Source organism: Aethalodelphis obliquidens, unplaced genomic scaffold, assembly GCF_003676395.1.
Source record: "Aethalodelphis obliquidens isolate GAN/ISIS:26980383/991018 unplaced genomic scaffold, ASM367639v1 scaffold39, whole genome shotgun sequence".
Classification (NCBI taxonomy): Eukaryota; Metazoa; Chordata; class Mammalia; order Artiodactyla; family Delphinidae; genus Aethalodelphis; species Aethalodelphis obliquidens.
The window spans coordinates 11,665,056-11,692,667 of record NW_020837983.1 but is presented as its reverse complement, the minus strand read 5'-3'; the positions used below and the strand labels follow the sequence as shown (position 1 = coordinate 11,692,667).

At 40.4% G+C, this 27,612-nt stretch overlaps 1 protein-coding gene across 4 annotated transcripts in view; it reads left to right on the top strand.

The window, feature by feature from the left end:
• NCALD (neurocalcin delta) overlaps positions 1–27,612 on the top strand; it is a 294,261-nt gene that overhangs the window by 207,658 nt on the left and 58,991 nt on the right. Inside the window, exon 1 of one of the 4 annotated variants that reach the window (XM_027131543.1) lies at positions 5,551–5,717. The exons of the other annotated variants lie outside the window; for them this stretch is intronic. The gene's annotated coding sequence lies outside the window, so the exon portion shown is untranslated. Of the gene's footprint in view, positions 1–5,550; positions 5,718–27,612 lie in introns of those variants that run through there. 4 annotated transcript variants of the gene reach the window in all.

Genomic DNA, 27,612 nt, shown 5'->3' with positions numbered 1-27,612 from the left:
CTGTTCCTGGGCTTTTGTTTGTTGGAAGATTTTTTTTTTTTTTTTTGCTGTACGCAGGCCTCTCACTGTTGTGGCCTCTCCCGTTGCAGAGCACAGGCTCCAGATGCGCAGACTCAGCGGCCATGGCTCACGATCCCAGCGGCATGTGGGATCCTCCCAGACTGGGGCACGAACCCACGTCCCCTGCATCGGCAGGTGGACTCTCAACCACTGTGCCACCAGGGAAGCCCCTGTTGGAAGTTTTTTAATCACAGTTTCAATTTCAGTGCTTGTGATTGGCCTGTGTATATTTTCTGTTTCTTCCTGATTCAGTCCTGTAAGGTTGTGCTTTTCTAAGAATTTGTCCATTTCTTCCAGGTTTACATTTTATTGGCATATAGTTGCTTATAGTAATCTCTCATGATCCTTTGTACTTCTGCAGTGTCAGTTGTTACTTCTCCTTTTTCATTTCTAATTCTGTTGATTTGAGTCTTCTCCCTTTTTTTCCTGATGAGTCTGGCTAATGGTTTATCAATTTTGTTTATCTTCTCAAAGAACCAGTTTTTAGTTTTATTGATCTTTGCTGTTGTTTCCTTCATTTCTTTTTCATTGATTTCTGATCTGATCTTTATGATTTCTTTCATTCTGCTGACTTTGGGGTTTTTGTTCTTGTTGTTGTTCTTCTTTCTCTAATTGCTTGAAGTGTAAGGTTAGATTGTTTGAGATTTTTCTTGTTTCTTGAGGTAGGACTGCATTGCTATCAACTTCCCTCTTAGAACTGCTTTTGCTGCATCCCATAGGTTTTGAGTCATTGTGTTTTCATTGTCAGTTGTTTCTAGGTATTTTTTGATTTCCTCTTTGATTTCTTCAGGGTTCTCTTGGTTATTTAGTAGTGTATTGTTTAGCCTCCATTTGTTTGTATTTTTTACAGTTTTTTCCTGTAATTGATGTGTAGTCTCATAGCATTGTGGCTGGAAAAGATACCGGATATGGTTTCAATTTTCTTAAATTTACCAAGGCTTGATTGGTGATCTAAGATATGATCTATCCTGGAGAATGTTCCATGAGCACTTGAGAAGAAAGTGTATTCTGTTGCTTTTGGATGAAATGTGCTATAAATATCAATTAAGTCCATCTTGTTTAATGTGTCCTTTAAAGCTTGTGTTTTCTTATTTATTTTCATTTATGAGAATCTGTCCATTTTTGAAAGTGGAGTGTTAAAGTCCCCTACTCTTACTATGTTACTGTCGATTTCCCCCTTTATGGCTGTTAGCATTTGCCTTATATATTGAGGTGCTCCTATGTTGGGTGCATATATATTTATAATTGTTATGTCTTCTTCTTGGATTGATCCCTTGATCATTATGTAGTGTCTTTCTTTGTCTCTTGTAATAGTCTTTTTAAAGTCAATTTTTTCTGATATGAGAATTGCTACTCCAGCTTTCCTTTGATGTCTGTTTGCATGGAATATCTTTTTCCATCCCCTCACTTTCAGTCTGTATGTGTCCCTAGGTCTGAAGTGGGTCCCTTGTAGACAGCATATACACAGGTCCTGTTTTTGTATCCATTCAGCCAGTCTGTGTCTTTTGGTATAATCCAAACCATTTAATCCATTTACACTTAAGGTAATTATTGATATGTACGTTCCTATTACCATTTTCTTAATTGTTTTGGGTGTGTTATTATAGGTCTTTTCCTTCTCTTGTGTTTCCTGCCTAGAGAAGTTCCTTTAGCCTTTGTTGTAAAGCTGGTTTGGTGGTGCTGAAATCTCTTAGGTTTTGCTTGTCTGTAAAGGTTTTAATTTCTCCATCGAATCTGAATGAGATCCTTGCTGGGTAGAGTAATCTTGTTTGTAGGTTTTTCCCTTTCATCACTTAAACTATGTCCTGCCACTCCCTTCTGGCTTGCAGAGGTTCTGCTGAAAGATCAGCTGTTAACCTTATGGAGATTTCCTTGTATGTTATTTGTTGCTTTTCCCTTGCTGCTTTTAGTATTTTTCCTTTGTATTTAATTTTTGATAGTTTGATTAATATTTGTCTCCTTGGATTTATCCTGTATGGGACTCTGCACTTTCTGGACTTGAGTGACTATTTCCCTTAGCATGTTAGGGAAGTTTTCAACTATAATCTCTTCAAATATCTCAGACCCTTTCTTTTTCTCTTCTTTTTCTGGGACCCTATAGTTCGAATGTTGGTGCGTTTAATGTTATCCCAGAGGTCTCTGAGACTGTCCTCAATTCTTTTCATTCTTTTTTGTTTATTCTGATCTGGTGTAGTTATTTCCACTATTTTATATTCCAGGTCACTTACCTGTTCTGCCTCAGTTATTCTGCTATTGATTCCTTCTAGAGAATTTTTAATTTCAGTTATTGTGTTGTTCATCGTTGTTTGCTCTTTAGTTCTTCTAGGTCCTTATTAAACACTTCTTGTATTTTCTCCATTCTATATCCACGATTTTGGATCATCTTTACTATCATTTTTCTGAATTCTTTTTCAGGTAGACTGCCTATTTCCTCTCCATTTGTTTGGTCTGGTGGGTTTTTACCTTGCTCCTTCATCTGCTGCATATTTCTGTGTCTTCTCATTTTGCTTAACTTACTGTGTTTGGGGTCTCCTTTTCGCAGGCTGCACATTCATAGTTCCCGTTGTTTTTGGTGTCTGCCCCCAGTGGGTGAGGTTGGTTCAGTGGCTTGTGTTGGTTTCCTGGTGGAGGGGACTAGTGCCTGTGTTCTGGTGGGTGGGGCTGGATCTTGTCTTTCTGATGGGCAGGGCTGCATTCTGTGGTGTGTTTTGGGGTGTCTGTGAAGTTAGTGTGATTTTAGGCAGCCTCCCTGCTAATGGGTGGGGTTGTGTTCCTGTCTTGCTAGTTGTTTGGCATGGGGCATCCAGCACTGACTGGGTGGATCTGGGACTTAGCGTTGAGACTGAGATCTCTGGGAGAACTCTTGTCGATTGGTAATACTTGGGGCCGGGACGTCTCTTGTGGTCCAGTGTCCTGAACTCAGCACCCTCTCCTCAGAGGCTCAGGTGTGACACCAGGCCAGGGCATCAAGACACTGTCAGCCACACGGCTCAGAATAAAAGGGAGAAAAAAAAGAAAGAAAAATTATAATAATAATAAAATAATTTAAAACATTTTTAAAATTTATTAAAATAAAAAAATTTAAAAAGAGAGCAATCAAACTAATAAATCACCAATGATAACATGTGCTAAAAACTAAACTAAGATAAACATTAAAATTAGAAACAAATTAGTCACAGACAGCAAACCCCAAGTCTACCACCTCAGTTTTGCGATGATTCATTTTCTGTTCAGGTATTCCACAGATGCAGGGTACATCAAGCTGATTGTGGGGAGTTATTAATGTGCTGCTCCTGAGGCTGCACAGAGAAATTTCCCTTGCTCTTCTGTTTGCACAGCTCCTGGGCTTCAGCTTCGGTTTTGGCCCTGCTCTGTGTGTAGGTCACCCTCAGGCATCTTTCGGGAAGTCTGAGGTCTTCTGCCAGTGTTCAGTAGGTGTTCTGTAGGATTTGTTCCACATGTGGGTGTATTTTTGTTGTATTTGTGGGGAGGAAGGTGATCTCCACGTCTTACTCCTCCGCCATCTTGAAGATCCCCCTCTACTTAGTCTTAAAAATGATAGAAAATTCAAAATAAAAAGGTGTCAGTATTTGTTGAATTTTGAACTAATTTAAGGCCAGAATTTTAAGAACTGATAACTTCTTGTTTCAGAGGACATCACCTATTGGCAAACTGTGGTACTGCAGTTTCACTGCATAAAGAGGAAGAGATGATGAGGCAGCCATGGATTTGGAGTCAAAGAGATGGTAAAGCAGGCAGCTCAGAGAACATGGGGCCCTGCAAGTCTAGAAGGAAATGCTTTCTCTCCTCTCTTCCCATTCCCCTCATTGCTGTGATGTACACTTCTGACAGAAAACCAGAACTATAACTGGAACAAATTACAAATTTGTGAATTGTGACTGTTGCTGAAATCTACCACTGGTGTGACATCCTGACCCATTTAGATAGGCATTGGATTCAATGAGCCAATTGTCCTTGTGCTAAGAGGTAAATTCCTAGCTATCATTAATCTGATATTAAAGGGGGGAGCGTTCATTATAGCATTACACTTTGATTTTACTTTTGCAGTGCTATAGCTAATAGCATCAGGAAAATAACTTTGCAAATAAAAATGTATCTTTTCTCCCAGATGGGGCTGGGACAGAAGTAAAGGAAGAGGAAGATGGAATAGGAAGATTCTATGGTCAGTTTGAACATTAGTCTTACTGTGCTAGAAGTAATTCCTGACTCTTAACTGAAGAAATTTCATTCTTTTGCAGTGACATAAATGTAGTCTGCTCAGCTGGTTTAGTTTCCATTTATATTTTGTAGCACCCCAGAGCTACTTTTTGTCTTTTTAAAGAAGCCAGCAGAAGCCAGCCAGAAGAAATCCTGATAACTTTAGCATGGGAAGGTTTTGAGAGCAATCTCTTCTCCCCGCCTTTTAACCTCTTTCCCCTTTGAATGGTATATGTTTCAATGGATGTATTTTTCAGAGTACCTTCCTCTGCATTTTATTTCATCTTATTTAATGGACTTCCTATTAATTAAGAGGGAGAATGAACTAGGAAATAAGCACTGTGTGGAGTTAGAAGTAAGATAGGGTTGTCCTAAAGGAAATGAAGCTGAAGTTAGAAAATGTGCCGGACCTTCCTTTTATTCTGCTGTCCTAGGCTTTCACTGAAGTTTGTGTTTGGGGACACCCATTTACTCCATGCTGAGTCCCAAAGGGATGTGGACAAGAGCATTTAGAAGGGGAGGATTTGGCACCTCTATGGTGACCCCCAAAGTAAAAATCCAAAAAAGTTTAAAATGTAAAGTGTTTTAAAGTAGCACTGTTTTGAAACTGTTTTGGTCGTTCATCCTTGCATAGACATTTTACAACGCAGGGATCCTGAATTCATCTCACCTGATTCCCCATCCTAGTTGACGTGAGGCTCATTAGACTCTCTTCTGACTCAGGGCCACCACGCCCCATGTTTCTTCTTTCTTTCCATTACTAGTCTGGTCTCAGTACATTGATGTGGATTCTTATATCATTTTAAAAATATCTTTTCTTCCAGCTCCCCTTGAGCTTCTGTTTTTATCCATTTACTTACAAATAGATTTAATTAGCTTAGAATACTATCCCCAGAATTTCTTAGTTCTTTCCTTCTGTTCTACAGAGAGAGACACAAACTTCATGCTGGTGACACTGAGACCAATGGGAACTTCGGAGGGGCATGCATTTTCTTGCCAGAAACTCTAAGGAACAGCCTTGAAGAGGAAAGTTGTAGGCACTCTTTAGTCACAACTTCAAGGGTTGAGGTTGCTGGGTAGCTGTCCGTGATGGTTGTGGGGTGTGTGCGTACACACACACACACACACACACACACACTCACATGCACTCACAAACACATACACATCACAGTGACAGATGACCTATTGAAATAATTTCAGAGCTGTTCTGTGGTTGCTACGACAACCAATGCTCTCTTGGCTTTCATCTGGCCATGTGACAGGGACTTTGACGTCAGCCGGAGGCAGAGTCTGTGGCTGAGTCCACACAGTCAAAGGCCTGTGAGAATCTGGTGGATGCTGGCCGCTGCTGCTGCTCTTAACGCTGCTGCCGCTGCTGCTTCTGCGTCCCAGGGGCTGCAGAGCATGGACTGTTAAATCTTGCACTTCTTCTGTGTGAGGTAATTAGTTTGCTTTATATACAGTAGTTAGATGTGTTTGTAGATCATTGTGGTTTGGCCCTCTCTCTTACCTCTTACAAGTTTGTCTTCATGAACAATTACTGTTGTACCAGGAGAAAAATGTGAAGCAGCTTCTAGTTGTTAATTTCGGGTGGAATCTCTGGCATTTGGTTAAATTTGGATTAGTGTTCTGTGAAGTAGGTTAAAATATTAGCCGCCTTTCTTGTTCAACACTTGCTAACATGACATTATTTAGAGATACAGGTTTTGCGGCTTGAGCCAAATATTCCCCGTTGAATTCCAGGAATCCTCCCTTCAGTATTGTTTTCGGTTTAAAGACTCCAGCATAGCCTTGCAACATGTTGCTAACTTTGCTTTTTTTATATTTGCTACCATATTCTGAGTCAGCCTGGAGTAGTTTGGTATTTGGTTTCTGTCTTGTTTGTAGCATTCATAATTAGCAACAATAGGCACGGCGGGAAAGAACATTATACTTTGAAACAAAAGTTGGGGTTCTTCTAGTAAATAAAGTATTCTGAAAATACCAGGGAAAACTGTCAAGAGCTTCCTGTTTAGAGAAAAATAATCTGGAATATGCCAAGGAAGTTGGGGTGGAACCTCTGACATGTGCTCATGCAGTTGCTTTTTGGTTCTCAGAGCAAAGTGCACATTTTCAGTATCTTCCTCTGAAAATTCAGCTGTGAAGAGAATAGCATTGGGTGGTCTTCATTCACTAAGGAGGCATGTAAGCTATTTTTATATTTAAAAATTGAAATAATTACCTAGAGAAGAAAACAATAGCCCTAAAACTAAATTATCATTGGTAGATCTACTTTAATTCAAAGACAGATATAAATAGCCACTGAAAATCGCTCTAGATCTTGAATGAGTAATTTGATAACTGTGATTAATAAAGCTTTTAATCTCTATTCCTATAACAATATATACTACAAATGGGGGGTGTTGCATTGTTGTAGTTCCTTTCTTTCCCAAGTTTAGTAATTTTGAATTTTCCATCATTGCACACAAGTTGGATGGTTTTCGTAGCTTGTAATTCAACAAAAACCTCTGGTACTGAAGTTGATCGAGCCTAGATTTATAAGCAGGTATCTAAATCTTACAAATTTAACTGGAAAAAAAGGCAAATTTTAGAGCAGCACATGTAATATACCTACTGTTTTGATGAATAGAAAAATAATGGTTTAACTATGTAAATGAAGAATACACAGTTTATAGTATGTGAGTTACATATCAATTTTACAGTATGTGAGTTGTATATCAAGGTAACAAGAATCTATTATTCTTTTCTATATTCTTTATTAGTTTCTGAATTCTGATCACCTTTATTTTACTTAGAGATGAACATTTTGAACAGTATTTAGCTTCAATAATAAGTGAATAATTGTGAGTGCATAAATAATTTCTCAGTAGCTTTCAATGAGTGAATATTCATTTAACTTGCTGGCATTTGATACGTCTGTTTTTGGCCAGAGTCTCCATGGAGGATTTTCCAAAAAGTCTTAATGTGCTTACGCTCGAGGCACATCTAACTGAGGCGTTATCTCATTGTTTAATTTACCTCATAATTATGATAACTCGGAGGCCCTATTCCTAACACTCCTAGAAATATGTTAATTGATTTGCAGTATTTCAAGTGAGCGTGAATAGGACCCATGGCCAGTAGCACTGTCATTTAAAAGCAGTCTTTGATGGGATGCTTTGATGTTTGCTTCTTTCACTCAAAATAAGGAATTTTCGTTATAGTTTTTCCAGGTAGTGAAGATTTTCTTGATGCTCTCTCTGTGTTTTAAAGTTATAAAATGATTGTATTCAGTGCCCTAATAAAACAGACTGGATTTCAGCAATACGAAATAAGTGAATATTTTAGTGTTGATCGGCAAAATGACAATGATAAAGTTTATCATTAGAAGAAAACAACCTATGCTATGATGGCAGAAATAGTTTAGAATCTACAGGTCTTTTCTTATGGAAAATTAGGGGAAAAAATGACTCTTATCAGAATCATCTATTTACAGCAATGAGACTGTGTTGATTTCAAGGTCAAGTTTGCTTCAACTTCAAAAGATACTAGCAAGGAATGATTTACTCTAGAAACCTGGATGTTGCATTATTAAATGCTTTATGTACAGTTTCAAGGGATTTTAATCTTTTGGGTGCCATGGACCTCTTTGGCAGGCTGGTGAAGCTTATAGGTTCTCCTTAGAATGATGATTTTAAATGCATGATAAAGTATGCAGGATGACAAAGGGAATTACTTTTATTGAAATACATTAACCAAATTTTTAAAATTGTGTGTGTTGTCAATAATTCACTATTAAATAAAACAAATTAGCAGCAGTTATAATTACTACCATAGTTATAATAACTACCATAATTTTGAAGTAGTGATGAACATAAAAGGTATTTCGAGATGGCTACAGTGACTGTAATGTGATGTGAGAATATCTGTGATTTCTCTTGGCAACAAAACCGCAGGTACGGTGGTTTATGCATTTTAATCTAAATTTTACTTTGAGGTTAGTGAAACTAAAGATAGAATATTTTTCCCATCCAAGTTCCTGGATCCTATGAATTCTCTCCACCCCTGAGTTAAATGATATGTAAGCTTGTGATGCTAAAAGGTCTTGGAACTGCACTGGACAAAATCCACACCTCCATTTCCACATTCAGCTCTACCACATCTGATTTTATTCTCTGACGGTGTGAATTTCACAGTATTCTCTAATTTCTGTGTGAAAGGGGTGGTATCCACATTGCTACCAAATTGTAAATTTCTTTTGTTTTCCTCCTTAATCCATAAGCAGGCTTGTGTACTTGGACTGAGCTCATACCTAGTTAGATAGGGGTTAAGAGGAAAAACTTATAGTGTTAACGCAAGTTAAAACCGTGGACCATAGAAGTAAGACTATAGCTATTTACAAAGGGACCTTTATCCAGTCAAAGAAAATAAGCAAGTAGTACTTTCATGAAGAATGCAGGATGTTATATGAGATCGTAGCTGAAGAAATATTCTAGAAGGTACTTTGTGTGCTCACAACAATTGAAATGAGCATTAAAGAATTTATGTCACTTTTCAGTTTGATGTAAAGCACATACATGCATAAATTGATCACTTGTAATGTAAATTTCAGTTACTCTGGATAGAGCCTGCTGGTTCACCTGTCAGAGGTCCCTGGAACAGGAGACATTGATTCAAAATGAAATGAGGAATGGAGACACTTCCCAAGTAATCGGAACGCAAAATCTTATTTGACTTATTGGATATTCAAGAACAACACAGGAAATATTAATATTATTGTTTAGGGTGACTTATAAGAATTGTCTCCTTTCCCATGTCACTCTTAACTTGCAGAAGATATTGCCTAATTTTCCTCTGCAGCTAACTAGGTGACTTTGCAGTTAGTTGGCTGATGTCGTGTATCGCTGCCTTTCCAGCTCTGCGCTTAGTCCTTACATTCTTTTATTACATTAGCACCATCACCCCAGCATAAGAAAATTGGAGCTATGACATTATGCACAAGCTGGTGTTTAAACTCTATCCAAATCCCTAACATTTGAAATGGAAGCTTAGCAGTTTTTCTTCATGTGTTCTCGGGGAATTACAAAAGAGGATCTTCCCAAACATTTCTTATTCTTTGGACTAGAAAAGGACACCTTCTTCGGGGGCTTTGAGTGTCTGTGGCACCTTGATAAAGAAACTTGGAAAAAGTCAAAAATCTCAGAATCCAGTTGGAAAGGAATGTGCCATTATTTTTCATGAAATCAAGTGTTATTTTAATGGTACCCTGTGATGGAAATCAACTAGAAATAGCATTCCAAAACGCAGTATTTTTTATTGTTTCCAGAAGTGATGCCGTAAAAGTTAGTGCTCATTAAGACTTCGATACAAAAATTATATGATAAATATTTAAATCCAACGGAGGCATCTACTCCAAACCAAAAACAGTCTGCTCTTTTTATTTCTGCAGTGAACTTTAGGGAGTTTTTGGACATATTTCTGTAAATGCCTTTAATTAGAGACATAGCATCCCTTTAAAACTTAGTTTACATTAATGTAAAACATAGTATACTTACATCACATGAAAGTTCTATATTTGATTTTCAAGAAAGAAATCTCTGGTCTGAAAGACAGTCTAGCTGCTGCCTGTCCTAAAAGGAGGATTGTCCATATTTTCTGATTTCTGAATTGCAGTGAGTGCAGGAAAACCAAAGACTGCAAACTGCTTTCATGCCAAGATGAATTCTCTTATGGATGATTCTAGAATTGCTTTACTTTTATGAATTTAAACCCTATCCATGAGATAGAAGAGTGTTGTATTCTTTGGCTGACTGCTCTGCTGACTCCCACAGACTTACGGATGATTCATACAACTAAAACCACGACCAATTTTGTGACGACCATATTTACAACATCCTTGGAGATAAATTTAAAACTAGCATCCCACAACAGTTATCCGATCCTGCGCCTTCCCACGTTTTGCCATGGGTCAGGTGAAGCATTGGGTTGCATCACTCAATCAGCAAGCATTTTATCAAGGGGCTACTGCGTCCACAGTATCGTAGTAGGCATTTGGGGCTCCCCCCTCATGTGATCTTTGAGGGATATGCCACTGGCTTAAAGAGCCCAAGTTACTTTATAGACTTCTGACTTCTGTTTGCTTGAGCTTTTATTCAAACATTCAGTCTTTCATGCATTCAATAAGTTTTGAGCACCTACTGTGTGCCAGACATTAGACTAGACAGTAGGGATGCTATGGTGAACAAGACAGACAAGGTCTCTGCCATCATGGAACTTACAGTCTAACTATATAGGGGACCTTCCCAGAGACCTAAGTGTAACAGCAACCAAGGTTTCTCCCTCACAGCTGTGCTGGTCAGCATAGTCAAAAAGAGAACCTTCTCTATAAGGGAAAAAAATCAAAACAAAAGAGACAAGCAGACAACCTGGGAACCATTAGGTTTTACACCAGAGTCAAACCTTAGAAGAGGCATTCCTCAGCTGGTGAACAGTCAGCCTAATTCGTGAGCAGTCTGTTCATATCAGTGTCAAGGATTCCAGATCAGTACACCCAGCCCTATTTCCAAAGGCTGCTTGTCCTCTCCTGTTCAGAAGATACAAGAGACTGGTAGGGACTGACCTAGAGAATAATTTTCTTTTATGCATATACCCTGCCTTATGCAAACAACAAGAGCCATTTCATCTTATGAAAGGAATCCTTAAGTTAGTTGTGCTCAAGCATATCAATCCCATCTTCCCTGTACTCACCCAGTCAAGATAGGTTCACTGCTCTAATAAATAACCCCAAGTCCCAACGGCATAATACAGTACTGTTCCTTTTTCACTCAGCCACAAATCAGATTTGGGAGACAGGCTCTGCTCCATGCAGTAATCCAGGGATTCAGGCTCCTTCCATCTAGTTAAACTGATCTGGGGACAAATCCCATCTCTACCACTTGCAGGTGTCACTTTGGGCAAGTTACCAAAGTCACAGTTTTCTTACCTGGATAATATTAGTACCTGCCGTATAGATTTTTAAGTCAGTTTACTTGGCATGGTAACTGACAGGTATTAGGTACTCAATAATGTGAACTGTTATCATTCATTTTCTACCCCTTGTCGTGCTGCCACCACCACTGTCCCCCCAGGAGCCAGGAAGTACCACTGCCAAAGTTGGAGGACGTGTATCCCTGGTGTCATGAGAACAGCTGACACTTAGAGAGCTAGATAGCCTTCTAGGCTTTTTTTCAAAATAACTATTGTTTTTTCTTCACAACATCCCAATTTTATAAATGAGGAAACTAAGGAACAGAGAGCTTGAGCACATTGCCCAGCATCACACAAGTATATAACGGAGCTCTGGGGATTTGGCTCTAGAGTCACTATGCTGTATTACCTTTTAAGCTGGAATATTTTTTCTAGAAGTAATGTTATATGTTGTGGCAGACTGTACACTATTGTGGGACGCTATTTGTAAATTCCTCTCCAAAAATGGCCTTGTAATTCTATCTGCTCCCCCTTGCTCTTCTGGAATATTGCTACACTCCCTCAAGAGGTGGAGTCTGTTGCCTTCCCCTTGAACCCACATGAGCTTTGTGATTGGTCCAACTGATAGAGCACAGTGAGAACAACGCTAGATGACTTCCAAGGCTGGATTTGAAAAAGAATTCAATTTTTTTTTTCTCTCGGCTATTCTTTGTTTCTCTTACACATGACATTTGCCCTTGGAAACCAGCCACCATGAGGAAGCCCAGACCATATAGAGGCGCCATATGTAGGTTTCAGCCGACACCTCCAGCTGAGATCTCAGCCAGACAACCAGCATCAACTGCCAGAAATGTGAGTGGGCAAAGCCTTCCGAGGATCCCAGGCCCCAGCCCCAGGGCCCCCTTCCCCTTCCTGACACCACGCGAACCAGAGGTGGACTGCCCCTGCCGAGCCATGCCCTAAACTGCAGGTTCATGTGCAAAATAAAAATTGGGGTGGTTTTAAGTCCATAAATTTTAGAATTATTTCATAGGCAACCAGAGTAACTGGAATGTATGGGGTAATTAGAAATTACTAAAATACCTGTGTAAAGGACTAAACTGTAAGTACATGTAGATTAAATAGGTTTTGGGGATTTGGCATAAGTATCTAACCTAATTAAAATAATTTCTGGAGGAAAATATATTTCAGTTACCAGTTAAATTACAGATGGGCTTTGGGTACACATCCTGTTCATAAATTTGGAAGAGAGTCCCTACATAGTAATGCTATAGATGGTTCTAGGAGAAGATTTGGGCTACACTGTGATGGACTATGCATTAGTGAAATCTCCCTCGTTGCCTCCTCCTGGCTGGGACCCTCTCAACAGGAGAGTCCTGTGTAGACAGCAGTACTTGTGCCATTTTCCCTTGGTCACTGTTTAGTCTCTGTATCTGCTTTTGTCTCTCTCACACCTACTCTGTCTAATCTGCTGCCTAGTTTTCTATTGTTAGATCCTGCTGTCTCCTTGACACTCTCTTTTGGCCCATTTCCAATGCTTCCTAACCTATTTTTCTGCTCTAATGATTTATAGTAAAGCTAGGGAATTTCTCTTGGGCAGGTAAGATTTAGCCCATTCAGCAAAGTCTTTTTTTTCTTTTAGTAAAGCTGCCAAAATGGCAGCTGTCCCACTGGCTTGCGGCTCCATGTGTTGGTCAAACCTAGTATTTGAAATACTCAGAAATGTAGTCCTTAGGTCCTGACTCAAAGAAGCATCTCTGTCTCTTCTGCTGCAGAGAAATCAATACCCCTGACTTTCTTCTTGCTTAAACGTCACCCCATCCTGAGGGTCTTCCCACCTTCCCTTTAGAAGGCTAATCAGTTTGTTCACTTTTGATGTATTCATTCAACATATATTAATTCCATATAGTGGGCCCTGTTGTTGAGCACCTATGAAAAGATTTCCTTTGTGTCCAAGGACTAGTAAGGTTCCTCCAGTTGTCTCTCATTTGCTCACCACTAACGCCAGGAAGATGTGGTCCAGTCACCTAGACCTTTCAATGACCAACACATGTCCCACCTCACCCAAGATGTCCCAGCTAAGTAGGATACTACGAGGGTAACATAGGACCAGCCAGTCTTTGAAAGGGTCACAGTCTAGTTGGGGAGGCTGGACAGCATATGCAGCTGAGGTCCAGAGCTTTGTCTTCCATGTTGGGTACAACTTCTTATAGTGCCTAGTGTAGCACTGGACACATAGTAACCACTTACTAAATCTCTGGTAGGTGATTAATGAATACATTAACTATAGAAAGGTATATGGCATTGAGATGACTTCAGAGGGGAAGTGAGCTTTGAGTTGGGCTTCAAAGGATATAGAATATTTGGCATGAACAGGAGTGAAAGGATTGCCCACGAATAAGAAACATCATAAGTACATTCCTAGTAACAGAAATAGACACTCACCCATCTGAGATCAAGAAAATGCCTGGGAAAAAGCAAAATGTACAACATGTAAGGTGGGTCTGTGGAGGACCTAGAATTTATCAATTTAAAACAAACTGGGGACTTCCCTGGTGGCGCACTGGTTAAGAATCCACCTGCCACTGCAGGGGACATGGGTTCGAGCCCTGGTCCAGGAAGATCCTACATGCCACAGAGCAGCTAAGCCCGTGCACCACAACTGCTGAGCCTGTACTCTAGAGCCTGAGAGCCACAACTACTGAGCCTGCGTGCCACAACTACTGAAGCCCTCGAACCTAGAGCCCGTGCTTTGCAATGAGAAGCCCACGCACCTCAAGGAAGAGTAGCCCCTGCTCGCCACAACTAGAGAAAGCCCATGCGCAGTGACGAAGACCCAATGCAGCAATAAATTAATTAATTAATTAATTAAAGTCCCTGTTAAAAGTCCCCAAATAATTGGAAATTTCTTAGGTTTACACTGAGCAAAGTTTACACAAAGTTCCACGATATAGAGATTTCAGACATACATGTGTTCAACCCACCTACTTAAACCATATTCAGTACAATTTTTATATAATCACTTAGCTTGCCACCTTGCTTGTCAAAGAGAAAGCCATGGAACCTGAGATTTTCTGGTCCCAGTAATATTCTCAAATAGTCCTATATTAGTCTTCTAAGAAACTTAAGTATAGAATCAATATATGTTTATGATAGAACATTCAGAAAATACAGAAGAAAATAAACCTGACTTTTAATATTCTACTGCCTAAAATAGCCACTATTAATATTTTAAAATTAAAAAGCATTATATTTCAGTTTATATTTCATCTTACTTCACTTCAACAGAAGAAAAAGAACCCTGAAATGAACTCAAGCGTTTGAACTTCAGATAACTGTTTCTTTAAAGCAGGAATTAACGATTTTTAACTAAATTGAATTGCCAATTAAAAATTGAAATTCAGGGCTTCCCTGGTGGCGCAGTGGTTGAGAATCTGCCTGCCAATGAAGGGGACACGGGTTCGAGCCCAGGTCTGGGAAGATCCCACATGCCGCGGAGCAACTAGGCCCTTGAGCCACAACTACTGAGACTGCGCGTCTGGAGCATGTGCTCCGCAACGAGAGGCCGCGATAGTGAGAGGCCTGCGCATAGCGATGAAGAGTGGCCCCCACTTGCTGCAACTAGAGAAAGCCCTTGCACAGAAACGAAGACCCAACACAGCCAAAAATAAATAAATAAAAAATAAAGGAATTCCCTTAAAAAAACAAAAAATTGAAAATTCAATCGAACAGTAAGAGATTGAGGAATCAATGTTTCTTAAAAACTAATTGTTTCTCAATGGGTATAGGTTTATATTTTCAGTTAGTAAAGCTTAGTTTACAATCTCATAAAGATCAGAAAAGATCAGAGATAATCAAAGATACCTTGGGGGAAATAAAAAGTTTTTAACTAGAGATCACCTTTAGGAATGGTCTCCTGGGGAAAACGTAGATAAAAAAGTTAATATGTAAGGAATATAGTTCCTTACATGTTAAAGTCAAAACCACTTTCAAAAGCAAAACTAAATCATACAATAGGGAAGCAGTTACTTTACCCAGTGGCCTAGAACTCACAGAGAATTTAAAGGAATTCACTATATTTATTGACCCTCTCCCTTGACCATAGAGGTTTAACTTTAATTACTTCAGACACCAGTGGGTTTTTTTTAAATGACATTTTATTTATTTGTTAACATCTTTATTGGAGTATAATTGCTTTACAATGGTGTGTTAGTAGCTGCTGTGTAACAAAGTAAATAAGCTATATGCGTACGTATATCCCCATATCCCCTCCCTCTTGCGTTTCCCTCTCACCATCCCTACCCCACCCCTCTAGGTGGTCATAAAGCACTGAGCTGATCTCCCTGTGCTATGCAGCTGCTTCCCACTAGCTATCTGTTTTACATTTGGTAGTGTATATATGTCCATGCCACTCTCTCACTTCGTCCCAGCTTCCCCTTCCCCCTCCCCGTGTCCACCCAACCATTCCCTACATCTGCATCTTTATTCCTGTCCTGCACCAGGTTCATTAGAACCTTTTTTTTTTTTTAGATTCCATATACATGTGTTACCATATGGTATTTGTTTTTCGCTTTCTGACTTACTTCACTCTGTATGACAGACTGCAGGTCCATCCACCTCACTACAAATAACTCAATTTTGTTTCTTTTTATGGCCAAGTAATATTCCATTGTATATATGTGCCACATATTCTTTATCATTCATCTTTTGATGGACACTTAGGTTGCTTCCATGTCCTGGCTATTGTAAATAGTGCTGCAGTGAACATTGTGGTACATGCCTCTTTTTGAATTATGGTTTTCTCAGGGTATATGCCCAGTAGTGGGATGGCTGGGTCATATGATGGTTCAATTTTTAGTTTTTTTAAGAACCTCCATACTGTTCTTCATAGTGGCTGTATCAATTTACATTCCCACCAACAGTGCAAGAGGGTTCCGTTTTCTCCACACCCTCTCCAGAATTCATTGTTTGTAGATTTTTTGATGATGGCCTTCTGACCGGTGTGAGGTGATATCTCATTGTAGCTTTCATTTGCATTTCTCTAATGATTAGTGATGTTGAGCATTCTTTCATGTGTTTGCTGGCAATCTGTATATCTCCTTTGGAGAAATGTCTATTTAGGTCTTCTGCCCATTTTTGGATTGGGTTGTTTGATTTTTTGATATTGAGCTGCACGAGCTGCTTGTAAATTTTGGAGATTAATCCTTTGTCAGTTGCTTCATTTGCAAATATTTTCTCCCATCCTGAGGGTTGTCCTTTCGTCTTGTTTATGGTTTCCTTTGCTGTGCAAAAGCTTTTAAGTTTCATTAGGTCCCATTTGTTTATTTTTATTTCCATTTCTCTAGGAGGTGGGTCAAAAAGGATCTTGCTGTGATTTATGTTATAGAGTGTTCTGCCTACGTTTTCCTCTAAGAGTTTTATAGTGTCTGGCCTTACATTTAGGTCTTTAATCCATTTTGAGTTTATTTTTGGATATAGTGTTAGGAAGTGTTCTAATTTCATCTTTTACATGTAGCTGTCCAGTTTTCCCAGCACCACTTATTGAAGAGGCTGTCTTTTCTCCATTGTATATTCTTGCCTCCTTTATCAAAGATAAGGTGACCATATGTGTGTGGGTTTATCTCCCGGCTTTCTGTCTGGTTCCATTGATCTATATTTCTGTTTTTGTGCCAGTACCATACTGTCTTGATTGCTGTAGCTTTGTAATATAGTCTGAAGTCTGAGAGCCTGATTCCTCCAGCTCTGTTTTTCTTTCTCAAGATTGCTTTGGCTATTTGGAGTCTTCTGTGTTTCCCTACAAATTGTGAAATTTTTTGTTCTAATTCTGTGAAAAATGCCATTGGTAGCTTGACAGGGATTGCATTGACTCTGCAGATTGCTTTGGGTAGTATAGTCATTTTCACAATGTTGATTCTTCCAACCCAAGAGCATGGTATATCTCTCCATCTGATTGTATCGTCTTTAATTTCTCTCATCAGTGTCTTATAGTTTTCTGCATACAGGTCTTCTGTCTTCTTAGGTAGGTTTCTTCCTAGGTATTTTATTGTTTTTGTTGCAATAGTAAATGGGAGTGTTTCCTTAATTTCTCTTTCAGATTTTTTGTCATTAGTGTATAGGAATGCAAGAGATTTCTGTGCATTAATTCTGTGTCCTGCTACTTTACCAAATTCACTGATTAGCTCTAGTAGATTCCTGGTAGCATCTTTAGGATTCTCTATGTATAGTATCATGTCATCTGCAAACAGTGACAGCTTTACTTCTTCTTTTCCGATTTGGATTCCTTTTATTTCCTTTTCTTCTCTGATTGATGTGGCTAAAACTTCCAAAACTATGTTGAATAAGAGTGGTGGGAGTGGGCAACCTTGTCTTGTTCCTGATCTTAGTGGAAATGCTTTCAGTTTTTCACCATTGAGAATGATGTTGGCTGTGGGTTTGTCATATATGGCCTTCATTCTGTTGAGGTAAGTTCCCTCTATGCCTACGTTCTAGAGAGTGTTTATCATAAATGGGTGTTGAATTTTGTTGAAAGCTTTTTCTGCATCTATTGAGATTATCATATGGTTTTTATCCTTCAGTTTGTTAATACAGTGTATCACATTGATTGATTTGCATATATTGAAGAATCCTTGCATTCCTAGGATAAACCCCACTTGATCATGGTGTATGATTCTTTTAATGTGCTGCTGGATTCTGTTTGCTAGTGTTTTGTTGAGGATTTTTGCATGTATGTTCATCAGTGATATTGGCCTGTATTTTCTTTTTTGTGACATCTTTGTCTGGTTTTGGTATCATGGTGATGGTGGCCTTGTAGAATGAGTTTGGGAGTGTTTCTCTCTCTGCTATATTTTGAAAGAGTTTGAGAAATATAGGTGTTAGCTCTTCTCTAAATGTTTGATAGAATTTGCCTGTGAATCCATCTGGTCCTGGGTTTTTCTTTGTTGGGAAATTTTTAATCACAGTCTCGATTTCAGTGCTTGTGATTGGTCTGTTTATATTTTCTGTTTCTTCCTGGTTCAGTCTCAGAAGGCTGTGCTTTTCTATGAATTTGTCCATTTCTTCCAGGTTGTCCATTTTATTGGCATATAGTTGCTTGTAGTAGTCTCTCATGATCCTTTGTATTTCCACAGTGTCAGTTGTTACTTCTCCTTTTTCATTTCTAATTCTGTTGATTTGAGTCTTCTCCCTTTTTTTCCTGATGAGTCTGGCTAATGGTTTATCAATTTTGTTTATCTTCTCAAAAGAACCAGCTTTTAGTTTTATTGATCTTTGCTATTGTTTTCTTCATTTCTTTTTCATTGACTTCTGATTTGATCTTTATGATTTCTTTCCTTTTGCTAACTTTGGGGGGTTTTTTTTGTTGGTGGTGTTCTTCTTTCTCTAATTGCTTTAGGTGTAAGGCTAGGTTGTTTATTTGAGATGTTTCTTGAGGTAGGACTGTATTGCTATCAACTTCCCTCTTAGAACTGCTTTTGCTGCATCCCATAGGTTTTGGGTCATTGTGTTTTCATTGTCATTTGTTTAGATATTTTTTGTTTTCCTCTTTTTCTTCGGTGATCTCTTGTTTATTTAGTAGTAAATTGTTTAGCCTCCATGTGTTTGTATTTTTTACAGTTTTTTTTCTGTGATTGATATCTGGTCTCAGCGTTGTAGTTAGAAAAGATACTTGATATGATTTCAATTTTCTCAAATTTACCAAGGCTTGATTTGTGACCCAAGTTATGATCTATCCTGGAGAATGTTCCATGTGCACTTGAGAAGAAAGTGTATTCTGTTTTTTTTGGTTGGTATGTCCTATAAATATCAATTAAGTCCATCTTGTTTATGTATCATTTAAAGCTTGTGTTTCATTATTTATTTTCATTTTGGATGATCTGTGCATTGGTGAAAGTGGGGTGTTGAAGTCCCCTACTATGATTGTGTTACTGTCGATTTCCCCTTTTATGGCTGTTAGCATTTGCCTTATGTATTGAGGTGCGCCTATGTTGGGTGCAAAAATATTTACAATTACCAGTGGTTTTTATATTCCATTAATTGTTTAAATACAAACTGAATTTTAGCTTGCTTCATATTTAGACCATGATTGCCTTTTATGTATATTTATCTTTCTAGAGTGTCTAATTATCTTTTTCTTCTCTGGTTGACCTGGAGAAACTTGAGTCTTTAGTACATATGTGGCATGTCATGGTTTACTTCTTGATTCTTTTTGTTTTGTTTTGTTTTGTTTTTCTTCCCGATTCTTAGGTATCCAGTTTAATCATCATAATCTTTTGCTCTGTTGAAGATGTTCTTCACCAAGCATTCTGTCCCACTATTGTAATTTGGAGTAAATATAAGCTGTTTCACTAGGATTTCTTTCCATCTGAACTGGATTATTTCCATTGTTTCCAGGTCTTCCTATTTCTTGGATTCATTTTCAATTTTACTAGAGTATATTTTTTAATTATTTTTTCAAAATGGCAGAAGAAGGGCTAAGTCCTTGTAGATCTTCATTTTGCCTTCATAGTTGAAAAACAGAGGTAGGATAGGTAAACTTGGAAGCTTAGTCTGCCATCTTAAAGTGAGATTGTACTACCATTCCGAGTGGCATGAGGCCGTGGCACATGTCTTACTCACCACAAGGCCATTTCTCTTTCTTTCATGGCCCTGCACAGCACTCCCAATGCTGGTTGACCATATGATCAACATGGATCATTTTTACAAAGAGAGCAGAGAGTGAGAGGATGGATCACATGAGCCAATTCCATCACCAGACCCATAATATCTGCCTCCAACAGGTACTGCCTCATCCTGCCGGACACCAGTCAGGCCCCACCTCCTCTAGAAAGCCTTGCTAACTTCCCCAGTACTCCTGCATAATACAAACCCCAATTATAACACCAACCCCACAGCTCAATTTCCTACTTGTCTCTTCCACTAAACTCTAAGCTCCCTGAAGGTGAGTGAGGTGCCTTATTTCAGGTCTGCGTCCTTGCTGCACTCCATAGGGGCTGGCATGCATTAAATGCCCAATACAGATCGATTAACCAAGCAACTGAATGCGTAAACAAGGGAATGAACAAGCTTGATGTTGACCTTGGAAACAGGTTTGTTGACCTTCCTTGTTGAAAATGAGGCCACTGACCGCTCATTAGTCAGGAGAAGCTCTGGAAGGTTGTTTCAGGCAGAAAGAGCAGTATGGGGAAAGGCTCGAAGACAAACTGGGGCATGGCTTTTTGGGGGGAATGATGGAGGTTGTTCCCAGAGGGCTGTAGATTTTTTCGTCCATCCAAGTTCATTCTCTAATCTTTGCTGTGTCCTTTTGTTCTGAGTGGCAGTCTGATTAGAGGGTTCTTCAACTTTGCCAGTTCAGTGAATGTAGGTTTAATGTTTTGTTTTAGCAGAAATGCTGGTGCCTCAATTCCATAGGTGTCAATAAAGGCTCCTTCATGGTACTTTACAGTCATGACTTAAAACCTATATCAATATTCTTTGCACGTTTATATTACAGGATCTGCTTACATTTGTATTAAGTATCATGAATTGTGTTGAGCCCTCACTTCACAGGAACAACATGAAACCCCAAATGGCTTAGAATGGAGCCTTTCCATCATCGCTGGGCTCCTGAAGCCTGCTGGGAATTGGTGAAGTGCAGAGCTGAAGTTACAGATCTCTGCCGTTCATGTGATTTTCTGGCAGAACTTCCTCACTCAAATGCCTCTGATTCCAGTCACCACTGGAAGTCCTCCCCAGAGGTCTGAGGGCCTCACCTCCTATGTCTGGTTACTTAATTAAAAACTACTAGTTGTCAGAAGCAAGTAGGCTCTTGATTCCTGGTTAGTTAACACGAGGCTTTCAATTTTGAGATGTGTTACTCTACCCACATAGCAGGAGCTCTGTACATATTTGTCAGCTGGGTGAAAGAATGAATGAAACATTTAAGAAGAGATGGGGTTTGCCTTTTCTGAAACTAGAGTTAAGGAGCACATTTGCTGGAAATTGTCCCCGGTAAGTGAAGGGAGCTGTTGTAGATTTCAGGCCACTTACTCTTTCCATTTCAGCCATTTTCTGTTCCATCATGTATTGCACACATGATCCATCTCTTGTCTTTGGGGATAATTCATTCCAGGATTTAGAATGTCACCAAAGACATCTCAGCGGGGTCCTTTTATTTGTCCATAACACAGGATTGTCTGGCGGATGTGCTGTTCCCCGTGGCAGAGACCCTGACTCAAAGGGCGCATCCATCACACACCAACTTCTCAGCATCGATCTGGGTTTGTTTTTAAGAGTAAAGCTGTGTGGCCCCTCAGCAGTCCGGTGTTAGATGTGAGCTGTATAAACCAGGGTGTTCCCAGCTGTCTGACTCAGGAGCTGCCTTGGCAACCATCAGTAAAACGCCAGGCCATGCTAATAGGAAAACAGGTCTGGGAACGCTAACGGTGTAAAGTGACTGGCAAAAAGGGACACAATTTTTGGCAGCCCTTGGGTAATCAGGGCGGAGACATCAGGAGAGAGATGACTGCATGAAGATCACACAGGAAGAGCAGCTCAGGTCTTCTCATTATTCAACATTCCAGAGCTGGATCTGAGCTGCTGGGTCAGTGGAGAGGAACACCAGCCCAAACTGACCCCCAGGGGCTCTTGGCTGGAATCTTCCCAGGAGAGGTGCAAGGGCTAAACACAGTCCCCCCAGCCACTGGGGTTAGAATCACAGCCCTGTGGTTGAGATGCAGATTCCTGAGTCTGAATTCAAAACTTTGGTACCGAATCTGGAGGGCTGGGACTTGGGGTCTTCCTCTTTACAAAACTTCCTAGGTGATTCTTAACTTACACCAGCTAAACCTTGAGAGCCACCTGAACTTACTCATCCTCTCACTCTCCAAGGATCTCTTGCTGTGGACAGACTGCCCGACACCAGGAATTTCAGCCAAGCATGTGGCTGGTCAGTACATGACTTGAGGAGGCGAGTTCTGTGCCCTTGCATTTAACAAGTGATTCTAGAACATGGGCACTGCTTTAGGCCTTGAAGGCAATTCTTCCTTTCAGGGGTTATTAAGTTGTGAAGTCATAATCTGCACCCTCAACCCAACAGGACCACCTAGTATCACTGAAAACTCCTTTGATGGCTGTATGCCACTGGTCACAGAGATCTGATGCAGATAGGAAGTCGTCAGCCCAGTGATGACTACCACAGCTAGAAAACAACTCCAAATTCCCTATTTGTGAGGAGCAACCTAAGGGTGGGGCTAATTCACAAAGTTCACAACAGGCCTTACAGATCCCTTAAGTAAGGTTGTCAAATTTAGCAAATAAAAATACAAGACACCCAGTTAAATTTGAACTTTCCAACATGGAGTAGTTTTCTTCAGTGTAAGTATATCCCATGAAGTATTTGGGACATACTTATGCTAAAACATTATTGGTTGTTTATATGAAATTCAGATTTAACTAAGCATCCTGTATTTTATCTGGCAGTCCTACCCCTAAGCTTATTTAGGGACACTTCCTAAAAGATCGAGGCTGTCAAATTTGGGTATCTGGTCGCCATAAATTGATGAGAGTAGAGGGGCAGGGGGCTTGCCTATTATCGTCACCTTCCTTAGCAAGCCTAGCACAGCACTCAGCTTATAATAGACACATGGCGTGAGGGGCGGGGTGTCAGTGTTAAATGGTTCTTATTAAAAGGAGACTAACCTTGGTGCCGGCCACTTAGGAGTGGTAGGAGGCGAGAGCCTGCCTAGCAGAACTGATGTGCTATGGTAGACCTCCTCACATCCCCAGCGGTGAGTGCCTCCACTCTGACTCACTGACCAAGCTCTCCATCAGTTATGAAATGAGCTGGTGATTGGAAAGGGCTGAACATTGTATGTCTAAATATGTCTTTTTTCTCTTGGAGCTCCTTATAGCTTCATGGGAATAAACCTCACTTCCAATATCGTGAGTTACTGTAAAGGTTTTGTAAATTAAAGCACACTTCCCCACTGGATAACATGGTCATTTCGGAGTTACATTTCCATTTTGAATTGATTTTTTTCTCCCAAGGGTAATAAGTTAATGAACTATGCACAAGGGAGGTTCCTATTTCAAGAAAGCTTTCTAAAGCGGAACAACACTGTGGTTATAGCTTTCATTGTAGATCCCCCTTCTTTAAGTTGAGGCACACCTGTTTCCAGGAGACAGTTTGTCAGCACGACAGTATTGGCATTGTGGGAGTGTGCCAAAGAAGCTTCAGGATATTCTTTTCTTTTGATTTATTTTCAAATTGCTCTCCAGAGGAAAGATATTAATGGGAGGAGAGAGTAGCCATCTGTAGGTAATCAGGGGGTCCATGCTGCCTGCTTCATTGCAGTCCATTCTGGCTCTTTATTTACAGTTATTGGGCTATCTTGACAATATTTAAGAGGCAAATCACTCAAATTCCCTTGCTTGTCGTAGAAGCATTTTAACTTTGCCTAAGTAGTACCTTATGGCCATCTGAGTTAGTCATTTCTCATCACCCACCTTCGAGGCAAGTTAGCATTAACCCCTCATTGCTGGCTAAGAAAACCAAACTCCAAAGAAGTTGTTTCTGGCCCAAGAGCACGTGGTGATCAGAGTCAGACCCATGATTCTTAAACCTCTTCCCTCCTCTGAGTATGCACACTTGCCATCTTTCACCAGCTTCAGTGGGATGTACAAAGACCAAAATTTAGACACAGTGTTTCCATTTACATGGCTAACTCTATCTTTAAAAAAGGAGTATTCAGCTCTAGTCTCATATAAAATCACCGAGAGAGAGAGAGAGAGAGAGAGAGAGAGAGAAGCTTGTATGGTGCTCCTGTGCAGGGAGGATTGAGAATGCTGGTCCAGGCAAAGTGAGCAGGGTTCGTGGGATGCTAAGTTCCAAACCCGACTCAACAGTCTCCCCACATAGGTGTCCACCATCCTACCATTACAGTATACATTTAGCCTGGGTTAAAGCATGTTGTTACCAGAAAGGAAACATTAGCGCAGGGTTAACTTTAATAGAAATACATCACTCTGACAGAGGGACAGGGAGAAGAAAGCAAACCCAGGGTATGGAGTGCTGACCAGACTGGTGAGGGAGGGGGGGCACTGGGAACCCTGGGCTCTCCCAAGACCCCAACCTCATAGGAGTGCCATGCTCCTGGGCAGTGGTTCTGGAAGGTGAATAGGTAGACTTTGATAAGAGGTGGGGAATCAAGGTAGGCTTATTGGCTTGGAGCAGCATGTACTCTGAGGTCAGACTGCCTGGGTTCAAATCCTGGCTCCCTTAAGCTCTGTGACCTTGGGCAAATTACGGACCTCTCAAAGGATCAGTTTCCTAATTTGGAAAACAGAGGTAAAAATTGTAATTACCTCATCATTTGTTGGGGCAACGAAATGAGATAATATGTGATGCAATCATCAGTGGCCCCTGGCCTTTCCAGCATCACTGGATCACTGTTAAGTTCTCTTAGTTAAAATGGGGATGAACCATAACCCTCTCCTTCAAGGTAGCTAATTCTCACAAGGAAATATAAGGTTAGATTTAAGGTGGTGACTTAACATGTTGACTCAGAAGCAAGAGTGGACAAAACCTTACAAGGGAGCCCCTTGGCCTCAGAGCTGTAGGGTCAGGCTGCAGCCTTGGACTAAAGAATGAGAACAGGTACCAGGAAGCCAAACGGGGTTGTCACAAGACGTGCCTCCAAGAGCACAGAGAGCTACCAAGTCAGAGGCTATGGGGCCAAGTCCCAAGAAAATCCATGACCCAGAAACCAAGGGAGGTACCCAAGGCTGAAGGAAGTGGTCTCAGGAATAGCCTTCTAGAGTTCACTGTTGGGAACCAGCAGGGCCTTGGTCTCTGCCTGATTTAAGACTTGCTTAAGCCTGGAAGGTCCCAGATGTGAATATCTTCGCAGGCCGTTCTGACAAGCGTGTGTACTGCTGGGAAAATATGGTTTCTAAATCAGAGCCCCCCGACTCTGCTCTAAGACTGTGGACTTGTTAGCATTTCTCACAACAGGACCCACAAAAGGATGATTCTATGGGATGTCCCATGGTAAACAGACTTCCTGGGTAGATGAAAGTTAGCATGTTTCTTAATTGGAGAACTTTTCAGTATTTTTAATTTGCTTGTAAATTTCCAAGAGGAAAACATGGTAAGATGGGTTTCCCAAACTAATTTGATCATGGAACCCTTTCTTCTTGGGAAGAATCTCCAACTCCTCTGGCTCTTTTGCCTTCTTAACTCCTGGAGCTTCTGCCTTAAAGCCCCTTCCTCACTTCTCAGGGGTGTGTAGAACCCTCTGTGGGACGTGGCCTCATTACCAGGTCCCTACTACTCAGGTAGGGGCATAAGATGAGGCTGTAAACTGTACAAGGGCAGGGCCCACGCCTGTCTTGTTCTTCTCTCTGGCACATAGTTGAATCTCAAATACTGCCTATTTGTGGAATGACTATTCATTGAGTGAATGCATGAAATCTAGTTATGCCAAACTTCAGTTGCTGCCACAGATAGCACCTTGGGTGTTCAGAATTAAATACTCAACTGACGCACTCTTGTTGGAGGGAAGTGATTTCTGAGGTGATTTTGTATAGGACTAAGGATCAGGAGATGTGAGTGATTGTCCTAACTTGGTGTCTTTCTTTTTCACCTATCCAAAATGACCTCATAATAATCCTGCCCATCTTACTTCAAAACAGTCATGGAAATATAATAGTTTGCAAAAATTAAACTCTCCACACATATAAAATATGTTCTTAATGACTTCCTTAGGAATTAGTTCCAGCTATTAATGGTCTAGTAGGCCCTTCAGTATCTAGTCTGATCCTTCCTGAAAGGCATATGCTGGTTCCCAACAGTGAACTTCCTGGCATATGACAGTAAAGGCTGCCCCCAGGTAGGTTTTGTAACCACAGGCTCTGCAGGTTTAAAGGGAGAAGAGGGATGGAGCAAGAATGGGATATTTTCTTCGACTCTTTTATAGTGGGTGGTGTTTATTTTAAGCAGTTTCCCAAATAAGTAAAGTGTTTCTTCTGTGCTACTGCACCCCGGAAATGATGCATTTTTGTGAACGTTTTCACCTGCCCCGCCCCACCCCTACCCTGAACTTGTTCATCTGGAGGTGCCATGAGCTTGTTATTACTTGCGCATCTCATCCATCTGCACCTACCCTACAGCGCTTCGTTGTTACTTTTATATTTTGGAGAGTGTGCATAGAAGGAAAAGCAAGCTACTTTGATGGAGAGGCGTTGGGACTTAGATCAGATCCACAGCTGCCGTGACTAGGAAAGAGAGCTCATTTGTCCAGACTCTGCATTGTAAGTTATGTTTGATTTGGGGAGTTAAATTTAAACCTCATTACTACACATAATGTATGAAAACATAGTGACCTTATTTGCTTAACCCTGAGTCATCAAACAGTCTATAAAGTTTATCTATTTCTTAAGTGTTTATGTGAACAGTCTTCAACCAGCATAAGGATTAAACCACATTTAGATTTAAACAAATCACTGTGTTGAAAAATGAAATTTTTTGAAATCAGGACTTTGGGAAATCTGAACTCTGGCCCTGTGTGCCCTGTGCCCTGGGAGAGAAAAAGAGACTTGGAAGTTCGTGCCATTTGCCAAGTGGTTCAAGAGGCCCCGCTGTCCCAGATGACAGCTGGCACACACAGACATGCCACTTGCTCTAACTTTATTTTTTCCTGGTAAGGAAATAGCAACTATATTTGCCAGCCTCCTTCTTCTTTGCAGGAAGGCAGCAAGGCGTTTGCATAGTGATTCTGGTATTTTTAGTCATTTCTTCAGTGTCAATTGCTACTATCAGAGAGTAAGAAGGAGCCTGTTTACAAAGAGACCGTAGAAAATCCAGGAAAAAATAATAATTACGGTAATTTTGGCTAATGAGTATAACGTCAGCTCTAGATGAAATTTCTTTAAGGGAGTTAGTCTAGTACGCCGGGCACATTCAGCTGTTTGGAGCACTCGATTGGAGAAATGAATAATATAGGAGAACCAATAAATGTTGCTTTGGCTATTCCAAAGCAGTTTAGTATCTGCACAGAAACAGTGATGATCGTGATGTCCTGTTGGAGAGCATAGGGCTACACAGCAGGTTTCCAAAACCCAAAACTTTCCCTCTGAAATGTATGACCACAAAGGATGCATTTCTGGGATCTGCTGTCTCCTGGCTTGTTCAAATAACGATGATGTTAGGAACCTTCCAGGGCTACAGGACTCCTCTCCACACTCAGTGACAAGGACAACAGAAGCCTCATCAATCAGCCAATGACCTTCCTTCCCGTTATTTGGATTCTATTCCTGGGCTGCTGGCTCTTCATCAGTGCTTATCTGCTCTCCCTTCAGCTCAGATGGCCAGTGTTACCCAGAGTCCTGCAAATGGCTCAGCCATTAGGTTATTAG